The sequence below is a fragment of the Meleagris gallopavo genome, chromosome 12, assembly GCF_905368555.1.
Source record: "Meleagris gallopavo chromosome 12, MGAL_WU_HG_1.1, whole genome shotgun sequence".
NCBI lineage: Eukaryota > Metazoa > Chordata > Aves > Galliformes > Phasianidae > Meleagris > Meleagris gallopavo.
The window spans coordinates 14546866-14561258 of NC_139415.1; positions in this window are offsets into that span (position 1 = coordinate 14546866).

The following is a 14393-nucleotide window of genomic DNA, read 5'->3' on the forward strand; positions in this document are numbered from 1 at the left end:
TTTTTCCATATCTGCATCCAGAAATTTTCCATTGGATGAGTAAGTGATCTGAGATAGCCACGCTACCACAGTAGATGAGATTGAAGGGCAAAGGGAAGCTGAAGAATCTGGAGGCCCTACACGTCAGATATGATAGTTTTGCTTTGATGCAAACTCTTAAATAGTCTAAATAGATTATATGAAATATCTTTAAAATGACTAGGAAAATCTTCAGTTGAGCTGGACTCTTGTCTTTTTAAATATAATTCTCACGGACTTGCATTTTCTATTCTTGACATTCAAAAGCAAGCTGAATTTGTGCACTAGAATACCCTAACGAAGTTACTGTGTGTTGTTCACCCTGCTTTCCTCAATCTCCTTAACACTTGCTGAAAGCGCTGATTACCACTGTTCTCCTCCACATTCATATGAAGGAAGTGAATGGATAGCATGGCCAGCACTTCAACTGGCTGCTAATATGATGTGTACAGCTTTGGACGTTTATGCAAGCACCCAGAATAAGAGGATGATGTTGGCAGCAACATGAGGTCATTCTGCCCATAAACCACCTAACCACTGCCCTCCAGGTAAGAAACTGGAAACCTGTGCTTATCTCTACCAGTTAGTGTTCTTAAGTGAGCAGACCATTGCAGATTAGATAGATGTTCTGTTATGGGCACAAAAACCTTTAAAAGCCCCTGGAGAGCTTTCAGAGCTTTTCAGAATCCATACTACCTCTCAGTCAACAAGAAAAGCAGGATTTGTTTCACAATGACAGTTCTAGGACTCAAATGAGAAAGTTCTGCCAAATGAGAACTCTCTGCAGTCTTACAGAAAACTTGCAAGGATGCACATACTATTTTCCCTGAGATGACCCATGAAATCTAGATTATTATATTAATAGAGAAGGTTTATATACACTGCATTGCCTAATACTGAACATTGTCTTCAACATCATTACACTCCATTGAAAGGGTACAACGAGCAGAGTATTGGGGCTTCTTACCACTGTTGCATCCGCTCACTGATGGGAAACAAGAAAGGAGAGTGAGAGGCAGAAAGCAAAATTGAAAGTGGTTGAGGACAATTCAACTTTGAATTTGTTTTCACTGAACACAGGAAAAGTGCAGTATGAGCCCTCTTTGAAACTTGCTCAGTAAAAGCTATTGTGACAGCTTTCTGTAATTTTTTGTCTAGGTCTGGCTGCTCTTGGGCTCTTCTAGTCAAGATGAAGTGTATACACAGACATTGCTGAGATCAGCTATTGATAATTTAAGGAAAACAGTAAGCTTTGCTGTTGCAGAGAAACTAACTGCAAAATCTTCCGTACTAGCAATGCAGGAAGAAAACAGTAAGTTAATCAGTTTTTTAGCTTTGATGTTTTTGTTTGTGCTGATTTCACATAGCATGGCTAAGAATAATACACATAGTTTGATTTCTATTAAAAAAAAGAAAGAAAGAAAGAAAGAAAAAATTGGTAAGTTTCTCATTTTTAATTGTCAGGAGTTGTCTTGGTTTAGTTGGTAGTTGAAAATGTTTAGGAGGAATCAACGTGCATTTTGATATATTTGCTGATATAAAATCAGCAAGTAGAAGGAACTCAGTCGCAGTTTGGACCAGGTAGGTTCATAAATATGGTCTCTATTTTTTTTAAATGAATTCCTGGAGCTCACAAGACTGCTGGGTCTATTGCTGCCTGAACATGTCGTCTGGTGCCATGCAAAGTTTGGAGCAGAGACAAAGAGAATACTCTTGATGTGCCCTTTCTCTAATAAGAGTTGGCTACTGTGTCAGAGCTGAGCAAGAATTCAATTGTGCTGGAAGTTAATAGGATTTATTTTTATCACTGATGTGCTGGGAAGTGGATGAACCTTTGAGTTTGCTTTGGGTTCCAAGCTATGTCATCTTGTACTCAATGGTCTCACTGCCTTTCCCAACCTTTCTCTTGGCTTCTTTACCTACAAACATGGTGACATCCATACCAAGAAGTAGCGCGGCACCTTTTGAGCTACTCCACAGAGGGAAATAGTTGATGTAGACCTGATTTCTATGTTTTCGTTACCGGTTTGGTTGTGAGTTTAATTGTGCAAGTTGACTCAGAGAAGTTATTCTCCATAAATCCTAAAGACTGGTTTAAAGGTAAAATTTCTTCTCAGAATCAGTGGTTACAAGTTGGAACAGAATGCCCAGGGAAGTGGTGGAGTTGTTGTACCTGCAAGTTTCAAAGAGTAGATGTGACTCTATATGATCATCTATGATTCTATAAGCAACAGGAGAAATGGAGATTAGAATATTTTTTCCTGTCTGTTTTTGAGATAATTATGAGAAGGCAAAAAACAGTATCAATTCATAATTCCAAATAGTTACATGTAATTTCTGTAGGCAGCTGTGGTTGCAGCCTATCTGGTGTAATTTGGATTGAGAGATCATGTGGTTTGTTTTTGTTCCCCGACTAACTAGACTTGATGTTTAGACTCACATTTCTTGAACTGATACTCTTGTTATGAATTTAAGCTGGCTTTCTACAAAGGCTTCTAAATAATTGATACAAGTTGGCTATTTCCCCAGGAAAATGCGCGTCTTAAAACATTTGAAAAAAAAACAATTATGTTTAAAGATAAAAATTTGAATCAACGTTTTCACAATGTTTGCCCATCTTTTTTGTGTTTATAGGCAGAGGTTACGTTTTTGGCAAGATGGCATTTAATATTTTTCTGTGGTTCACTTCAGAAGGAACAGAAATTGGCTCAGACTGCAAATTCAAATGGAGTTTTTCCAAGTGCCTATATGACAAGTTCCCATTCACCATTTGAAAATCTATGCTATGTACTTTTTGTCTGCATATTCTCACAAAGCACTTGTGATAACAAAGCTAGTAAACATTTTTCACGGAGTTAGACTCAGCAACCCAATGTTATCGCTAAGTGTGGTTCAGAAGCAAGAAAAAGGAGAGCCAAGAAACACACTGCAGTGCATTTGTCTCAAAGGAATGAGCAAAATGTACTAATGTCTCTTCCAGCCTTGTAAGACTGTTAGATAAAAATCACAGTTTTTAGCTACACCAAATGGGATCAAAAAGGAAAGAAAATGGTGACTCAATGATAAGGATGTATAAATGACAGCAAACTGACTTCAGAACCATTTACACTCAGTCTTCACCCATGCGCAAGTTAATCCTACCCCCCTTACTTAAAACTGCAGAGAGGGAAGAAAAAAAGAAATGGAAAGAAAAAAGGAAAACATAAAAAGTTGTGGAAAGGCCTTTTAGTTCAGCTAGTCCATCCCTTGTTGATACAGGCGTATTTCTGACAGTATTTTCACATCCATGAGTGCTTTGTCCAGGCTATGTTAACTCCATCACTAGGGCTTCCATCTGCTCTCAGGAGAGATCATTCCATTTATTTGTTACGTGCTGGCTCTATGGAATATTTCTTTTTTTGTAAGTTTTGTTTCTATTTTCATTAACAAACCAAGCAACGAAGATTGGATTGCCAGTCCCAAACTTAAAGCTTTCAAAGTATAGAGTATCACTTCCCCCTTGGTGCTTGTCATCATGAAAACTCGACTGCAGAAGCATCTCATTCCTCCCCTGATGTGTAATCCCTTGAGATCTCAGAAATACTCAGTAACCTGAAAACACTCTTTGTTTCTGAAGAATAAGAAACAATGGAGTGCTTCCACAGTAGGTAAAACATAAGGCTTTTTTCTTCAATTAGTGTCAGCTTTTACTAGGACACAGGGATTTGTATGTATTTCTGAGGTAGACATGCACTGTGAGCCTGCATGTGATCCGTGCCACGTTAGCTTTGTTACTGAGCAGAGTTTGCCCATCTAGGAGCCTGCTTTCCACCATCAGACAGTTTGGGGCCTGATCCTGATACACCCCTGCTCTCAGTCAGAGAGTTGCTATCAGTGCAGTGATTGATGCCAGTGAGAAGCAGAGGTGGGTGACCTGGCCTCCTGTGCTGACCATTGCAGGGGGGAATCAAATTTTGCTTCCCAGCTTTCACCTTTGGTTACAGGGAAAACCACATCTAGCTTTGCAAAGGGAAACAGTTGGAGGAAGGCTGCAGGGGGGGCAAAATGCAGTTACATTGTGTTCTGTCTGTGAATTTGCTGCTGTGCTAGGCGTCCGGCTCTCTGTACTAACAGGAGTGCTAATATGATGTATTAAATGTCACGCCGGCATCGCTGGGTATGCATATCTCTCTTGTTGTACTGCCTGTTTATGCTTATTCAGCTCTTTGAATAATTTAACACATTTCATACTCCAAATTACCCACAACAGTTTGACGGGGCTGCTGGCAGTTTACTCGAAACACTCAGTGTTAGGTCAAAGTAGGGCCCAAGCATCTGCTAAATAGAAGGACATTTCATACTTAGCAAAGCATAATTAGACGTATTCCTGAATGCTTTTCTGTTCAAGAATAGGTAAATCCATGCTAGCCCCCGTAGTACCACGAAAATAAAGGGCTGGACCTGACACTGCTATGGACAGCCCTACACCAGGGATGGTTTGGGCTCAAGAAGAGTTACGGAGGCTGGTAATTGGTGAGAACAGATTAAACTGAGCAAGATGACACAGCTGTATCAGCATGACACTCTGATGGCTGCAGAACAGAGCTACTGATAGCCTTGCTGTGGTTAGGCTGGAGTTAGGGATGTAGAACACTTTGCTGGCAATAACACAGTATCCTTCAGGTGCTTGTGGCTGTCCATGGGCTAAGCACCAAATCTGGGCACCAAAGGTAGGGGTCCTTAGAGAAGCAACTGCTTTGGGGAAGAAAAGTAAGTCTTCATATTGTTTTCTTTATTCCAGTATGGATTTAAACATTTTCAGGCAGCAAGTTTAACAATGCCAAGGGAAGAAAAAACCTGGTGTGGTGTCTGTGATGCTTGAGCAGGCCACGCACAACTGAACCTGCACAGCTACATTAATGCTGTATTGGATCAGCTCTTCCCTTCCTGCTTGACCAGATATAGGGTGCAGTTACTGCCTGACTTGGTAAGTGTGCTCTGCCCTCATCCATCCCCTGTGCTGCTGTAAATGGAATCATCAGAGTGCCCAACTCAGATGTGCACAGAGCACTCTCAGGCTTCTCTTTTCTCTGTCATTAATTAGTTTAGGCTCTTGCCCTGGGTGGGTGTAGAAGTGGGAATAGGAAAAATGGGGACGTGGTCCTTGGTTGTATAGCTGGGTCTGGGCATCCCACTCAGGGTTAATGCGAGTGGAGGGCTTTGAAGTAGTTTAAATTGGAAAGGAATGCTGAGCTGGGAGAGAGGTGGGTACATGGTGCTGATCTGGGATGGGGATGCATTTAGCTACTCGGACCATCATCTCTCTTATTTTATAATAAGCAACATTTAAAATGAGAATCACTTTGACAGCAGTGCCTATTCACCTTGCAAACTTGATAGTCTACGCTCGACCATTTGCACCACCAAAAAATCAAAGGACTCAGCACAGTCCTGTTAAAACTAATTTTGGGGTGGAGCTAGCAGGAGGCTTGGAACTGTGTACTGCAGTGTGCAGGTGGCTCTGAGCCACCTCTCCATTCTATTAGCAAAGGGACAGCAGGGCTCAACCTCAGGAAAGCTCCAGGTGCAAAGCAGTGTGCAGCTCCCGAGGATATGCTGAAAATTGTTCTGGGGATTTGCACATCCTTACAACAACGGAGAGTCAGTAATGAAATGTTTGCTTATCATCCATTTAACCCACTTGGAAGCAATCTGAGCCTGCATTGTAACCTCGGGTCAAAACTATTTTGGATAGCCGAAACTCACGATAAACACATGCTTTTGGAGGTTAGGAAGCCATCAGTGGGAGACATCAGATTCACTTCTTTACTATTAGAAGGGAAGAAAATCCAGGAGTGTTCAGAGTGGGGAGTTTTGTATAAAACATGAAAAGCAGGCAGGGGGAGGGGGCAGGAAGAAGGAGGAATCTTTTTTGATACCAAACAACATTGCTTCTGCAGCAAATCCTTTTCCTTGTCATTTAAGATTGCGCTTGAAATAAGGAGCCAGCTGCACCCGGGGGGAGCAGAGGGCAGCCTGTCCTTTTGGGTGCCTGATTGGCTCTTTCGTGTATACCTGATAATTACAGGGGAGCCGGAATCCAGTTGTGCAGCTTCCACGTGCTCTGAGTAATGCTATAGTCGTGGCAGCCCTGTTCTGTCTGAGACCTCCAAAAGCAGGGCACAGAGCACAAGCCTTTCCTAACACCGAGTTCTGCCTTACCTGAACGTCACCGTAACCAGACCTGCTCAAGGTCTGTGCCTGCAGTGGGATTTTCAGCTTGAATTAAGAATGCTTAATTCAGGTATCTAACTTAGGAAGCACGCTTTTATTTCTAAGCTTCTAAGTTGGCATCCTTCTGCTTTGTAATAGAAGAGCAGAATGTCAGGTGCAATCTCAGGGATGTGTCTTTTAACCGCTCCATTGGAGTCTGGGACTCAAGACTGAAACAATGATGGGGTATTTCTTCCCAAAAATCGCAGACCTGTACCTTTAAGCCACCCAACCTGAAGCAGTTTCCTGACTGAAGGGCAGAGCTCCGTGCTGCAGCTTTTCCCTTTCTCCCCAGTACCAGCCATATCATACTCAGCACAACCAACATCACACCCTTGCAGAACTGCTGCTTCTAATAATCCCATTGTACAAGGTTTTCTACCATAGCATCCAGCTACAGGTGCAATCAGCAACGCAAGCTCGAGGGATGTTAGGAGAGCAGAAAGGATGCATTGCCTCTTCCTGGGGCCTTTGGGCTAAGCGGGCTCAGTTTCCAAGTTGGGAGATGCTGGTTTGTGGGTTTTTTCCCCCTCTACTTTTATCCCTTAATGGTCAGAGATGGCAAAATTCCTCTGGGATCTGTGCATTCAGCTTTGTTCTTTCTCCCTCTCATGCTGTCACCAGTAATTAAAGCTGAGTGAAAAACCAAACATGCTATTTTTTGAATAGATATTTGAAATTTAAAGTGGAAAAAAAAAAGTTGTGAAACTTGTCAAATCAATGATTTGACACACATTATTTAGCTGGCTCTAAATATTCTGGAGTGAGAACTTAGCTAACAACTTGTTAACAAAGCATAATTCGTAATAAAACCAATCTCTCTTTCCTTGCTGCAATTTGCAATATGGAGATGATTCTAATAACTGTCTGAAATACTGATGTGGTCCTTTCCACTGCAATTTCTAAGAATTTCTGCCACTATAATGCACAGTGGTAGGATGGAAATGAAAACAAAGGTGCTGTCCTGTAAAACCCAATGCTCATGGTGCTGCTGGACTTCTCTGAGTGTTAAATTGAACATTAGGAAAAACTTCTCCAAAAGAGTGGTCGGGCATTGGCCCAGGCTGCCCAGGGAGGTGATGGAGTCACTGTCCGTGGAGGGGGTCAAAAACCTGGGGATATGGTGCAGAGGGACGTGGTCAGTGGGTAGTACTGGTGGTAGGTGGACGGTTGAATTAGGTGGTGCCTTAGAGGTCTTTTTCAGCTTCTATGATTCTGCCTTGCCAAGCCACACACAGAATATGTGTTGCACAGTTAGAGCCAGATCAGTGCTCAGAGCAATGGCTCATCCTTCTCAGAGTGAGACATTACGAGGAGTAATGTCTTTGTAAAAGTGGTCATTTTTCTCATGTCAGATCTGCGCTGTAGTGTACTGTCTCTGGCCAGACCAAGATGTCTCACTGTCTTTGGGCATCTTTTAAAGACAGTTTTTTAAGAAAGGTCAGCTGCCCTGTCCTTCTCTAAAGTGCACCTGTTCCACCTCACACCTGTAAGCCATGGGCATTTCCATACCAAATAAAAGGAGGAGCACAGCTCGCTACCAGTTTTAACTCTCTAGAGTGATGTAGCATATAATCTCTATTATTTTTCCTGTGATTTGTTAGTGACTGTTGCTAGGTAATGCCTTTTCCACTAAGCATAAGTGAGCTAATGTGAGGGTTTTGAGAATGTTTCATTATATAATTAAGCCCTCGGTGGTGCTGCCTTCTACTTTACAAAAGTCTAATATCTTCTCCTTGTGTGCAAGTGGAGTTGTTACAGAATTTTGCATGGGGAAACTTTAGCCATTACATTTTCTTGGTAATGTTACTGTGTCCTCCCTTCTTTTATTATTTGTTACACACAGCTATCTACTTATCATGGTAGATTTGAAAGTGTTTAGATGGGAAACACAACAAATGCATGGAATGCATTACCCACCAGAGTCATCAGTGGGTGCCATTGATGTATCTCCGGACACCAAATGGCATTAAACAAATGTGGTACCATCATTTGACATCTGGACACTCAGTCTAACTGTGACCTTTTGCTTCCTAGGGATAGGACTGAACTATAGAAGAGCTGCTTCAAGTGGACATCACCAGACTGAAAGACAGAGGCAAAATTTTTCCTTGACATCTTCATGCTGGTGAGCCTCGAGGTACAGTTTGCTTTGTTGTTTTTTTTTTTTTGAAGGTGGGATAAAGAAATGCATGGAGGGGCATTAAACTGAGAAGATGTAAAAAAGCAAACCCCAAAACATAGCAGGAAGATTTTGTTTTCCATCAAGCTTCACACTAAATATCACTATCAGTCTCTTCAGTTGAAGGGGGGAATATTTGGACTGTGAGGCATTAAGCAACCCTGAGGCAAATTTGCCTAGCATCAAGGATGCCTAGCAAATAAGCAAGAAAAAAAGCCTGTACAAGGCAGCATTGATCAGCCCTGGCACTGCGTGTGAAACTCCAGCTTAGTTGGAGAGTGTCAGGGTAAGTGAAAGGAAGTGCCTTTGCAATTTTTGTTGTAGACTTATGTCACTCATTCCCTTCATTTTCCCTGTTCAATTTGTAAGAGATGACAAGTCATTCAAAGTACTTCTGTTTATAGAGAGCCTCAGTAACCCAGCACCATGGCCAGGCACATTCCATGAACTAGAGATCCTGTGCTGACAGGTGGGGTTTGTGAGCGATTATTTGATGGGCAGTGTGAGTGAGGCTGGAGGGGAATAGCAGGAAAAAGTGGTGCTGAGTTTTTGGAGCAATGTCTTCTTGCTATGCAATCTCCAGGCTACTGCAAAAGATAGAATGGGTTTTGGAATGCTAATAATTATTTGTTAGGTGTATCAGACTGCTCAGGATCCCAGCCACAGGTTCCCTTACATTTGAAGGCTGTAAAAACCAAAGAACAATAAAAGAGTCCTTAGCCAACGCACTCAACAAGTAATAGGGCCATTGATAACAGATGAACATCAACAGTCACAGTGCTGCACTAGGAACGACTATAGAGAACGTCAGCATGAAATGCAGCGCTCGTGGAATACATTTGATGTAGCCAAAAGGGATTAATCTTTTTCTGGACACTCCATTCTTCCCCCTGTCTCACAAGATGGAACAAGGTACACTCAGAGTCAGGTAAGAGAGATGAGAGTTCCCAGCCTCTTAGCAGCTAGACCAAAGCAAAGGGCAATCTCCAGGATGCCAGGCTGAGGCATCTCACCTTGAAGCAGAAGACAACGTTGTCACTCAAAACAGCAAGTTCCCGTTCACATTTAGGGCTGATCTTAAAGATGAAATTCTCTTCGATCTCCATCACACATGTCAAAATAGAGAAGCTCAGCACTTCAGAACATCAAGCTTTGCTTTCATCTACATGCAGGACATAGTTCTGAAATTCCTTTTATCAATTAAGGAAAAAAAAAAAATAGAAAAAAACGATTTGATAGTTTCATAGTAAATGGGGTTGTCATCTTTTTGTTAAAGTGGAAGGAAACGAAGGCCCTGTTTTGCTGTTGGCTGTGCGTGCCTCTAAACACACATCCTCACCACAACAGGTAAAGTATGAATGAGAGCCATGAACAAATATTGATAATATATTTTACTCATGCAGGAGCTTGGTCACATCATTCTTGCTTCGTTAATTTACAACCAAGTCATTAGCTCTATTAGATCTCTGTTTACTGGGATACCACTGGCTCAAAACCCACTATTTTTCACAGCAAGTGGAAGCACATCATGACTGTAATTTACTGCACGGTGTACCTATGTGCTCCCACATTAACTGTAATCTGTTGTGCCCGTGTCAATGTTTCAGCAACATTCAACATTTCACGAATGCAGTATTTATCACTGAAGTTCATACGAAGTTGCAAAACCTAACAGGGCTTATCAGCTTTTACAAACCATCTCTGCCCACTGGAGTGTGACTTGCTGAGGATAATTCCACTTGCTGTGCAACCATCAGATGCAAAAGGGGAAGGGGAGGCTTTAAAGCAGCTTTTCAGATCGCTTTTCATGAAATCAAATGTCCATATAGCCTTCAAGCTCCCACAGGTGAGATGTAACCTGCAAGTTGGGCACTTAAAGCAGTCTCTCAGTCACTTAAAGTCTTCTTGACATTACTGATGTGGTAGTTATGCCCTTAAAAAGCGCAGTGTGTGAAGGGAGCAGGGTCGTGATGCTCAGCTCCAGTGCTTGCCCTAGGTGGCCAAAGCACATCAGGGCTCTCTGCCTCAGCTTACTCATTGCCAAGATGGAAATGATTGTTGTTACTGGATTTATTTCAGAGGCATATCAGGAAGTGTGTTAAATATATAAGCATATAGAACTCTACCTCTGAAACATGCGATGGTTGAAGAAGATTCTAGGAGATCTTTACAGCACTTTGAATTGAAAAAGTCACGTTAACTGCAATTGCAAAATCCAAAACTTAGGTAGTTTGGTGTGTGCTGATGCACAGCTACAAACGCATTTCCTACCTACAAGTGTTTCAGGAACACTGGTGTGTCTGTTTAATTGCCATCCCCACATTTATTTGTTGTACTCTGGCCACAGCAGCCCGTGCTACTGAGCAGTCACAGCCCCAAACTGACTTCTTCAGCTGGCTGTGGGAGCCCCATAAAGAGCATCCCTGATTAAAACAGACACCGCCACACCTACAGGCAACGTTTCCATTGCCTGTTATTTATCATCCACTGTGCATGGCAAAAATTTCCATAGTAGCAGTTTGAACAGCTTCAACAAATGTTGTTCATCAAGAAGGAACACTGATGTGATTTTTTTACTCCAGGATTTTTTGCAGTTAGTGGGATCCCAGGCACAGGCATTGCTTCTTGCCTGCCTCCAGGTCTGACTCATGCTCCAACCTTGGTCAGGACACCAAGGTGCTGCTGCTGTTTTCTGTTTCTCATTCTTTAAAATGCATGTTCTGTCCTCCTCGCAGTTCTGACATCATAACATCCTCTTGGCTCTAGAGGTAATTTTTCTCATTTCAGATATACATTATCCTCTACAAAATTATCTCCCCACCCTCGTCCCCTGAAAAAAAAAAATAAAAAATCAAACTAGTCAAAACTCCAACTTAAAATTGAAAATGGAGAGCTGTGTAGATAAGAGGATGCTTTCCCATTGTGAGCTGATAGCATTTTTTCTCTTGAAGCACTCCTGGGAGTGTTGGACCACCCAGCAGCCCAAGCTGGGATGTGTCCTTCAGCTTTTTGCCAGGGGTGGAAGGGATGGTTTCACTGCAGGTGTCGGATGGCTGGAGGACAATGCCCTGTCCCTGTCCACTCCATCCCATTCCCTGCATCCTTCCTGCCTTCTCCCCACAGCTGCTTTTTGCATTATTTCTGCTGCCGGCTGCTTGCTGCCTCGGCTCCAGCAACAGAGGAAGAGGAGGAAGCAAGAGCAGACAAAACAGTCTTCCTACTGCATTTCAGCCTGGCTATGCAAACATTTGCAGCAGCTAAAAACAGCATACAGAAGGAGATTCATGCTGTAGACCTGTAATCCTGGGCTGGAAAGCTCTATTCAATCAGCAGATCTTGCTGCTGTCCTGTTAATCCCTTCTCCTTTCCCACCTTGCCCCTGCCAAAGCTCAGAGCCCATGGCCAGAGCTGCTTTGCAGCAAAGATACTCAATTCCTCCTCATTTTTCATTCCTCAGATATTTTTGAAGTACCGACCAGAAGCAGTTAATAAAAAAGTAAAAAACAGGCTTTGCTGCATTTTGCAAGGAAGCGAACCTGAGTATTTCCCACAAGATTCAGATTTTAGAGGGCGATGCATCACTCACTTGAGGATGCTTTGTTCTCCTCTGACTTCACAAGGTGTCCAGACACCTTCTGCAGATGTAGGCAGGCTGAGTCAGGCCCCAGTCCCAGGTCCATCTGGTTGCTGGGTGGGGAGCTCTGCCAGTGTGGCTACAGCACTCTGCACACAATGGACAAGAGATAATGGCCTTAAATTGCACCAGGGGTGGTTCAGGTTGGATATTAGGAAGAATTTTTTCTGAGGAGCAGTGATGCAGTGGCACAGCTGCCCAGGGAGGTGGTGAAGTCACTGTCCCTGGAGATGTTCAAGAGCTGTGGGGATGTGGCCCTGAGGGATGTGGTCAGTGGGCACGGTGGGGTGAGTTGGCTGTTGGACTACAGGATCTTAGGGGTCTTTTCCAACCTTAGTGATTCTGTGATTCTAATAGTAGCCCTGTTTCATACCAAAATACCACGTGACACACACTAAATGCTATCCTCTGAGTTATTTAGGTGTAGATGCTGCACAGTAAATATGTATCATCAGCATTTAGCTAAACGCTTGAGCCACCACCTCCTGAAGAGTGCTTGGCATCAGCAACTTTGCTCCTCCACTAACAGGTTTCTAGTGGCACCAAAAGGCATCCGATATTGAATCCTGATGGCTAACTATGAGGGAAGCCAATGTCCCTTCACAAAGATGGCCCCGACCTCAGATCCATAAATAAGTCACCCTCTATCCAGCTTGTCTATGTCTGTGCCATCTCGAGCACAAACACGGGGAGGCTGTCAGCCTGAGCATGGCAGCAGATCTTCACAGTCACAGAGAAGCACAGAAAGAAAAGCAGTCTGTAAGATAGAGAAGGACACATATCATGCCTTTGCTTTGTACTGCAATCTCTCAGTATTTTGTATGTGCTTATTGCTCTGAGTTTGTATCCCTTTCCCACCTGTACTTACACTGTCTTTTTTCTGTGGCTTGTTATTATTTCTATTGAGCAATCTTCAGCCGAACTGGGAGATCTTGCAGTGACTCACTTACTTGAACATTATTGCCTAGTTCTTTACACAAGACAGATTGGATATGAATGAGATCTCTTGTCCTCATGAGCATTGTATTTATTTCACAAGACATTTTCTTCAGAACTCTCTCTGCAATAAATTATGTGGTATATTTATTTTTTCTTCTACCATGCTATAGCTCTGTGCTTTTTTTGTTGTTTCTCATTTTTCAGACACTGCTTCTTCTATGATCTGCTGTTGTTGTTTTCTATTTTTTCTTCTTACAATCTCTTAACTATATACTTGGGACTCTTTCCCTTGTGCATTTTTAGCACGCTGCATGCATTTGACGTAGTCAAACTGAGAGCTTGAGATAAGTATTTAAAGTAACAAAATGAATTTCCTTTTTTATCTTTCAGACTTTGTGTAATGACTGGGGAAAAAAAAAAAAAAGGAAGAAAGGCAAGCAGGTGAAATGTTTTAAATGAAGCCCAGAACTATAAGGAAATATACTCTTATGTATCATTTTCTGATCACCATAATGTCAGCTGGGTGAAAGGCTTCAGAGTGGTTTACTTCTGAAGAATCACTTGCCTGGATTTCAGCAACTGCCTTTGGGAAGAGCCTGGAACAACACATCTGCTGACACCCCTGTGTAATCAAAGGGAGGGTGAGTATATTTGGGACTGATGAAATAGGACTTGGGGGTATCATATGTCCGAGGTATTTATAGGAATCCTGTCTTGGGACTATATCTCATTGCCAGTGTATCCATCAAAACTTCGTCGTGTTCCCTTCCTTCCTAGCACTCCTGCTTGATCTGTCAGTCCCTCTCGGCCTTTTAACTCCCACACTGCTTGGTGGGGATGTGATAGCTAGCCCAGATTAAGCCCAATTCTGGACTTTCTTTGGGAGGGTGCTGGAGAAAAACATGGGTTGAACTGAAGCTCAAATGCAGGTCATCCAATGCACTATTTTGAAATCCAGTTACAAACTGAACTTGAGCATTGCTGCTTGGTTCCCTTTCTGTTTTCAAATTAATTATTTGGAAGCTCTGCCAGTCACTGCTCAGGGCAGAAGGCTTCTAGCCTGCTTTACTATATTGGCTGTTTTTAACTTAAGCAGGATCTCTACTTGACAAAGGAATGTGTTAGTAGGGGATTTGTCTCATACATGTCATGTAAAGTTAGAACTGACTTTAAGAGATGACTCTTTTCTTTTAAAATGTTTTGGTGTAGAAATTCAAGTACCAAATCATCTGCTTCCAAAGGGAGCCTTGGAGGATCTCTTCATTAAAATGCACTGAAGATTGACCTGTGGGACAATGCCTGTCCTGCCTGAGCCTTCGTGTCTAACACCTGCAGTCAGACAAGAGTACAGAAAAATACAGATCTCAG